Raw genomic sequence first — 8,902 nt, 5'->3', positions numbered from 1 at the left:
TAAAGTCCCCAGAGGGATCTGCAGGCCCATCATCCCTATCCTGCATGATGGCAATAATTTGTAAGAGCTAACTGTAAACTAATGAAATAGGGCAGGAGAGAACTAAAAGGGTTGAGTAACCCACAGAGAAAAGCAATAAGGAATATTCAGACCGTTAGTGTGCCCGGGAGGGATCGAGGCGACCGACTGCACGGCACTAGGAGGCAGACCGCATGGAGGTCCGTCCCAAAATGGCCGCCGCACGCGAGGGAAGTGCTCGCGGCCGTGCACCCGTCGGGGGAAGGGGCGCGTGCACTCTGCCCGCGCGGGAAGTCCGTGAGCAGGCAGGGAAGTGCACGTAGCCGCGGTCGTGCTGAAAGGACCGGCCGCGGCAAAAATCACTGTCTGCACCCGTGAGAGGGAGCAAGGGAAAGGCAGGGAGAAAAATCTCCCGGTAAAGGGGAAAAACCCCCAGGGATCCCCAAGGCACACTAAGCGGAGCACAAAAAATAAAAACGATGCAAATACAACTTAAACAAGGGATGCATCAATAAAAGCAACACCAAAGTACATTCAGTAAATAGCAATAATAATAAGAAATACCACAATCAAAGTGCAATAAGTAAGAGAGCTAAACATGGATACTTAGCTGTCTGAGGAAGCAGCAAAGAAAGAGGGGGATCGTGGGAGACACAGGACTTATATAGCTACTTCCTCTACTATGTGATTGGTTGCCTGTTGTGCCTGTTCAGTTTTTTCTTTCACTTTTGATAATATTTATATTCCTCTATCTTTGCTGCTGAGGAAATAAAGAAAGAGTTATGCATAATATGAGCCTCCGTGTCTTTAATAAAATCCTCCCGCATGCCACAAGTAGGGGCATGTTGCCTAAAAGCAAACAGCCAGTGGCTACTCGCTGTCATTTAAAACTACTAGTGACTGGGCAGTTCAATGTACTGAAGTGGTTCATGAGCCTATAATGTCCCTTTAACAGGTTAAACTGTTCTCAAACAGTTTAAACCCAAAGGCTCGATCCAATACCAGATCCCAAGCGGCATCCAGCTATTGCTGCTCAGTTGCTAGCTCAATAAGGGGGGACCTGGTACAGGTCCCTCCACTCCTTCATGGTGGGGAACCCAAATAACTAAAATGAGGGGGACATAGTGCCCCTCCTCCCGCACCCATGACCGTCGGGTGGGGACTTAAATTAAATAAATAATAGGAGGGACCCAGGATCCCACCCATGAGCGGCAGGTGGGGACCCTAATTAAATAAATAATGGGGGGGACCTAATGTCCCCCCCAGGTCCCCACCCATAAGCAGCGGGCTCCCCATTATTTATTTATTTAGGGTCCCCAACCGCCACTCATAGCTGCCCAGTCACTAGTAGTTTTAAATTACAACGAGCAGCCACTGGCTGCTCGCTGCTTAGGCGACATGCGCCTACTCGCAGCATGCCGTGAGTAGGGGCATGTGGGAGGGTTAAACCTCCCTTTTATTAATATGGGGGCCATAGTGACCCCCATAGGTTTTAATGTAAGGGGGGGAAGGAATTAATATTTAATACAAGGAGGGAGATGGTAGCGCTGCCGGCTTCCTCCTTGGGGTTAATTCCCCTGCAGCATGGAGTCTATTAAACGAAAGAACTAAAAGGTAATGCATTCAGCATTTCCCCCTTCGTTTAGTCTATATTTCGGATGTAGGGCTTTCGTTTTTATGTTTTAGTAAACCAATACGAAAAAAATTGCATTTTCGGACGAAATCTTATTTGTACGAAAACGAATGTACATGTCTTAAAAAACAGCTAAGTTGGAAAAAACTAAACAGTTCGTGATGATTTTAGCTCTGTTATTATCGCCACAATTTAAAATTGATCAGGAGTTTCTGACTAATCACACTCGTGGATATAACCTGCTGGTGGCTCATATAATCCAAAACATGCATATGATATACGCCATTTTCAGCGAAACTCATGTAGAATGATAAGGCTTTAACTGCTATGATGTATATGTATGGTAGGCAATGGTCTGCTTACATCCAAATCAGGTGAACGGTGTAGGAATTACAACAGTTTGTATTTGTGCCTCCCACTTTTCAAGGAACCAAAAGTAATGGGACAATTAGCTGCTCAGCTGTTCCATGGCCAGGTGTGTATTATTCCCTCATTATCCCATTTACAAGGAGCAGATAAAAGGTCCAGAGTTCATTTCAAGTGTGCTATTTGCATTTGGAATCTGTTGCTGCCAACTCTCAATATGAGATCCACAGAGCTGTCACTATCAGTGAAGCAAGCCATCATTAGGCTAAAAAAACAAAACAAACCCATCAGAGAGATAGCAAAAATATTAGGTGTGGCCAAATCAACTGTTTGGAACATCCTTAAAAATAAAGAATGCACCGGTGAGCTCAACAACACCAAAAGACCTGGAAGACCACGGAAAACAACTGTGGTGGATGACCGAAGAATTCTTTCCCTGGTGAAGAAAACACCCTTCACAACAGTTGGCCAGATCAAGAACACTCTCCAGGAGGTAGGTGTATGTGTGTCATAGTCAACAATCAAGAGAAGACTTCACCAGAGTGAATACAGAGGGTTCACCACAAGATGTAAACCATTGGTGAGCCTCAAAAACAGGAAGGTCAGATTAGAGTTTGCCAAACAACATCTAAAAAAGCCTTCACAGTTCTGGAACAACAGACCAAGATCAACTTGTACCAGAGTGATGGGAAGAGAAGAGTATGGAGAAGGAAAGGAATTGTTCATGAACCAAAGCATACCACCTCATCAGTGAAGCATGGTGGTGGTAGTGTCATGGCGTGGGCATGTATGGCTGCCAATGTAACTGGTACTCTTGTATTTATTGATGATGTGACTGCTGACAAAAGCCGCAGGATGAATTCTTTGTTTCGGGCAATATTATTTGCTCATATTTAGCCAAATGCTTCAGAACTCATTGGACGGCGCTTCACTATGCAGATGGACAATGACCCGAAGCATACTGCAAAAGCCACCAAAGAGTTTTTTAGGGTGCTGTGTGGGGGGGGGGGGGGGGTAGGGTGCTGTGTGTGTGGGGGGGGTAGGGTGCTGTGTGTGTTTGGGGGAAAGGGTGCTGTGGGTGTGGGGGGGTAGGGGTGCTGTGGGTGTGGGGGGGTAGGGGTACTGTGTGTGGGAGGGGTAGGGGTACTGTGTGTGGGGGGGACAACCCAGGGTCCCCTGTAAGGAACCACGCCATCAGGGGTAACTGGTGTCGTAACACTAGTTCGTGTGAGTTCCAATCCGGATCCAGAAGGAGTTCCGGGAAGACCGGTATCAATCGAGGGTAGTCTATCGACAATTCCACCAACCGAGGGAACCATGGTCGAGACCTCCATAGAGGGGTGACAAGTGCCAGACAGCAGTCGTGCCGAACCAACTTCGAGATCGTGCGAGCGATCATGTTGAATGGGGGAAATGCGTACAGGCGACCCCGAGGCCATTCCTGGAGAAATGCATCCGTCGCCACCGCAGCCGGATACGGCCTCCAACTGAAGAATTTCGGGAGCTGCGTGTTCAGTCTCGAAGCAAACAGATCTAACCTGAACATTCCCCATAACTCGGCTATGCTCCGGAACACAGAAGCGTGTAAACACCAATCTCCAGAGTCTCTTAAGTGTCTGGAATTCCAATCCGCCCCCGAATTGTCCAGACCTGGGATGTGCTATACCGTCACCGAGACGTTGTTGTAAAGGCAAAACTGCCAGAATTCTTTCGCTAGAATCGCCAACATGTTGGATTTGGTCCCCCCGAGGTGATTTATGTAACGGACCGCTGACACGTTGTCCATCTTGAGAAGAACGCAGCAATTCGCCCGCTCTGGGGTGAGGCTGCGGATCGCGAAGACCCCGCCAGGAGTTCCAAGCAGTTGATGTGAAGCAACTTCTCTGTGTCGGACCATCTGCCGCCTGTGGAAACGTCGCCACAACGAGCACCCCAGCCGTGCAAGCTGGCATCGGACTCTATCACCACGTCCGGGGCGGAACCGAAAATGGCTCTCCCGTTCCACGCCTCCATGTGTGCCAACCACCATTCTAACTCGTCTCTGGACTCCGCGTCCAAGCGTATCCAAGATTCGTAGGAGTGGCCCAGTCGAAGGTGTGACCCTTTGAGCCGTTGAAGGGCTCTGTAATGTAGTGGGCCCGGGAAGATCGCCTGAATAGAGGCTGCGAGGAGGCCAATAATTCTCGCCAATTGTCTTACTGACAAGTCCGAAACACGAAGAGCCCTCCGGATTTCCTTCTGGATGGCTTTCATCTTGGAATCCGGTAGAAACAGAAACTGTTGGACGGAATCCACTTTGAAGCCCAGAAATTCTATCGCCTGGCGGGGGTCAGGACTGATTTTGTCCCAATTGATCAGAAATCCCAAACCTTGTAAAAGGTCGGTCGTCCATTCCAAGTGTAGTAGGAGGTCTGCCTTTGACTGGGACAAGATCAGAATGTCGTCCAGGTAAATAATTCGGAGGAATGCTACCACCGGCTTCAAGAGCTTGGTGAAGCACCAAGGAGCCGAAGAGAGACCGAAAGGCAGACAGGTGAAGCGCCATCGACGGCCATGCCAAGTGAAATGTAGGTAGTCCCTGCAGTCTGCAGCAATGGGAACCGTGAAGTAAGCGTCCTTCAGGTCCAGTTTGGCCAGCCAATCCGCCTGGCGTAGAAGGTCTCTGAGGCAGTGTATGCCTTCCATCTGGAAATGTTGGTAACGCAGGAAAGCATTGAGAGGGCGAAGATTTATCACGGGGCGAACTCCACTCCCTTTCTTCGGTACTAGGAACAAGTTGCTCGTAAAGCCTCTTGCGGCGAACGGCAGTTCCTCTATTGTGCCCTTGGACAACATTTCCACGACTTCCGTGGAAATCATCTCGTCCTGATCAGGTGGAAGAGACAGTTCTCTGGGGGGACAAAACTGGACAGGCATAGAAACGAACTCTAGGCGATATCCCCTTACACACTGTAGTACCCAAGCATCTGAGGTCAGTGCCACCCACCTGTGATAAAACAAGGCTAACCTCCCCGCTACCTGAACCTGAGCGGGAGGGGAAGAAGGGGTACTCACCGTAAGGACGTCTGTTTGGAGCGCCACTGCGGGGGTATCTGGAACCCCAAGCTCTGCCTCTGGCTGGGAAGAAGGTGGGTGATCTCGGGTCTTGGAAGCCTCGTGGTGGAAAAAAGGAACCTCTGGGTGCTCGGAACGAGCCTCTGTAACCGCGGCCAGGCGGACGGTTCCTGCTACGCCCGGCCCCTCCAAAAACCTTGGGCGTGAACATGCGCTTCATGTTCACTTGCGCTTTATCAATTGCCGTAAAGGTCTTTACATAGGAGCCCATGTCTTTGACAAAGGAGGAGCCGAACAGTAAGCCCTCCTCAGTCGGGTCAGGTTCTGTCACTGTCATAGCGGCCAGCTTAGGGTCGATCTTTAAGACGATCGCCTTACGCCTCTCGGAGGACATAGCCGTATTAGCATTGCCCAGCAGGCATATAGCCCGCTGGACCCATCCAATGGCCACATCCACATCCAAAATTGAGTCCCCAGATTTGGCAGCCTCGAGAACCTCGTATAGCTTCGATAGGGGCCCCAGAGTATCCAGGATCTTGTCCTGGCACCCTTTCAGGGAGTGGTCAAGGCCCTTCTTGGGCTTCCAGCCCGACTTATTGAGGAATTGGGCAATTTGGGGGTCAATATCCGGGGTTCTGCCGGCGGCGCCGGGGAGGGAAGGTCTCGGGCATTCGGCGCGCAGTTTATTGCGGCCTTCTTTAGAGAGCGGGGTGCGAATACGCTTAGTCACGTACTGGGCAATATGGTCTGGGGGAACCCACTCAGCGGACCTGGGGTGCCGCAGGTCGTCAGGGTCGAACAGGGGGTTACCCTGCGGGTCAAGAATCGCCTTGGTATCCCCAGAGGCGTCTAACAAGTGGCCACTGGCCTTGGCAGAGGAGCCCGAGGGGGTCACGCCCGTAAGGGGCAAATCCTCGCCAGATTCACCTTCGTCAAAGGAGTCATATCCCATAAGGTCGGACTCGTCCTCCACACTCCGGTCGGTATCCGACCCATCATCTAGGGCCCTAGCCCTTTTCCATAGTCTAGCCTTTTTAGCCCGGCCAGGGCCTCTTTTGCGCGTGGGGTGCGCGCTATCAGTGACCGCTTCCAGCGTGTCATTCATGGCAGGTAGCACCTGCATCGAGGAGTGGGAGCCGACATTTTTGGATTTGGCCTTAGCCTTACGTGCCCCAGGCACTGTCTGGGCAGGGGAAGGGGACCCCCCACCCTGGGAAGCTGGGGTGGTTACTGCAGGAAAAACCATTGAATGCAGGGAGTGGGTAAATAAGGAGGAGACAGCCCCCATGGCTGAGGCAATAGCCTTCTGCAGTGAGGAAGCCATAGTGGCTTCAAGCAAAGCTTGAAATTCCTGAGAGGCCATAGCACTCTCAGTAGTCTCCATGGTAAAGTCCCCAGAGGGATCTGCAGGCCCATCATCCCTATCCTGCATGATGGCAATAATTTGTAAGAGCTAACTGTAAACTAATGAAATAGGGCAGGAGAGAACTAAAAGGGTTGAGTAACCCACAGAGAAAAGCAATAAGGAATATTCAGACCGTTAGTGTGCCCGGGAGGGATCGAGGCGACCGACTGCACGGCACTAGGAGGCAGACCGCATGGAGGTCCGTCCCAAAATGGCCGCCGCACGCGAGGGAAGTGCTCGCGGCCGTGGACCCGTCGGGGGAAGGGGCGCGTGCACTCTGCCCGCGCGGGAAGTCCGTGAGCAGGCAGGGAAGTGCACGTAGCCGCGGTCGTGCTGAAAGGACCGGCCGCGGCAAAAATCACTGTCTGCACCCGTGAGAGGGAGCAAGGGAAAGGCAGGGAGAAAAATCTCCCGGTAAAGGGGAAAAACCCCCAGGGATCCCCAAGGCACACTAAGCGGAGCACAAAAAATAAAAACGATGCAAATACAACTTAAACAAGGGATGCATCAATAAAAGCAACACCAAAGTACATTCAGTAAATAGCAATAATAATAAGAAATACCACAATCAAAGTGCAATAAGTAAGAGAGCTAAACATGGATACTTAGCTGTCTGAGGAAGCAGCAAAGAAAGAGGGGGATCGTGGGAGACACAGGACTTATATAGCTACTTCCTCTACTATGTGATTGGTTGCCTGTTGTGCCTGTTCAGTTTTTTCTTTCACTTTTGATAATATTTATATTCCTCTATCTTTGCTGCTGAGGAAATAAAGAAAGAGTTATGCATAATATGAACTCCGTGTCTTTAATAAAATCCTCCCGCATGCCACAAGTAGGGGCATGTTGCCTAAAAGCAAACAGCCAGTGGCTACTCGCTGTCATTTAAAACTACTAGTGACTGGGCAGTTCAATGAACTGAAGTGGTTCATGAGCCTATAATGTCCCTTTAACAGGTTAAACTGTTCTCAAACAGTTTAAACCCAAAGGCTCGATCCAATACCAGATCCCAAGCGGCATCCAGCTGTTGCTGCTCAGTTGCTAGCTCAATAAGGGGGGACCTGGTACAGGTCCCTCCACTCCTTCATGGTGGGGAACCCAAATAACTAAAATGAGGGGGACATAGTGCCCCTCCTCCCGCCCCCATGACCGTCGGGTGGGGACTTAAATTAAATAAATAATAGGAGGGACCCAGGATCCCACCCATGAGCGGCAGGTGGGGACCCTAATTAAATAAATAATGGGGGGGACCTAATGTCCCCCCCAGGTCCCCACCCATAAGCAGCGGGCTCCCCATTATTTATTTATTTAGGGTCCCCACCCGCCACTCATAGCTGCCCAGTCACTAGTAGTTTTAAATTACAACGAGCAGCCACTGGCTGCTCGCTGCTTAGGCGACATGCGCCTACTCGCAGCATGCCGTGAGTAGGGGCATGTGGGAGGGTTAAACCTCCCTTTTATTAATATGGGGGCCATAGTGACCCCCATAGGTTTTAATGTAAGGGGGGGAAGGAATTAATATTTAATACAAGGAGGGAGATGGTAGCGCTGCCGGCTTCCTCCTTGGGGTTAATTCCCCTGCAGCACGGAGTCTATTAAACGAAAGAACTAAAAGGTAATGCATTCAGCATTTCCCCCTTCGTTTAGTCTATATTTCGGATGTAGGGCTTTCGTTTTTATGTTTTAGTAAACCAATACGAAAAAAATTGCATTTTCGGACGAAATCTTATTTGTACGAAAACGAATGTACATGTCTTAAAAAACAGCTAAGTTGGAAAAAACTAAACAGTTCGTGATGATTTTAGCTCTGTTATTATCGCCACAATTTAAAATTGATCAGGAGTTTCTGACTAATCACACTCGTGGATATAACCTGCTGGTGGCTCATATAATCCAAAACATGCATATGATATACGCCATTTTCAGCGAAACTCATGTAGAATGATAAGGCTTTAACTGCTATGATGTATATGTATGGTAGGCAATGGTCTGCTTACATCCAAATCAGGTGAACGGTGTAGGAATTACAACAGTTTGTATTTGTGCCTCCCACTTTTCAAGGAACCAAAAGTAATGGGACAATTAGCTGCTCAGCTGTTCCATGGCCAGGTGTGTATTATTCCCTCATTATCCCATTTACAAGGAGCAGATAAAAGGTCCAGAGTTCATTTCAAGTGTGCTATTTGCATTTGGAATCTGTTGCTGCCAACTCTCAATATGAGATCCACAGAGCTGTCACTATCAGTGAAGCAAGCCATCATTAGGCTAAAAAAACAAAACAAACCCATCAGAGAGATAGCAAAAATATTAGGTGTGGCCAAATCAACTGTTTGGAACATCCTTAAAAATAAAGAACGCACCGGTGAGCTCAACAACACCAAAAGACCTGGAAGACCACGGAAAACAACTGTGGTGGATGACCGAAGAAT

Source organism: Pelobates fuscus, chromosome 6, assembly GCF_036172605.1.
Source record: "Pelobates fuscus isolate aPelFus1 chromosome 6, aPelFus1.pri, whole genome shotgun sequence".
NCBI classification, from domain to species: domain Eukaryota; kingdom Metazoa; phylum Chordata; class Amphibia; order Anura; family Pelobatidae; genus Pelobates; species Pelobates fuscus.
Note: the sequence above shows the minus strand (reverse complement) of the source record.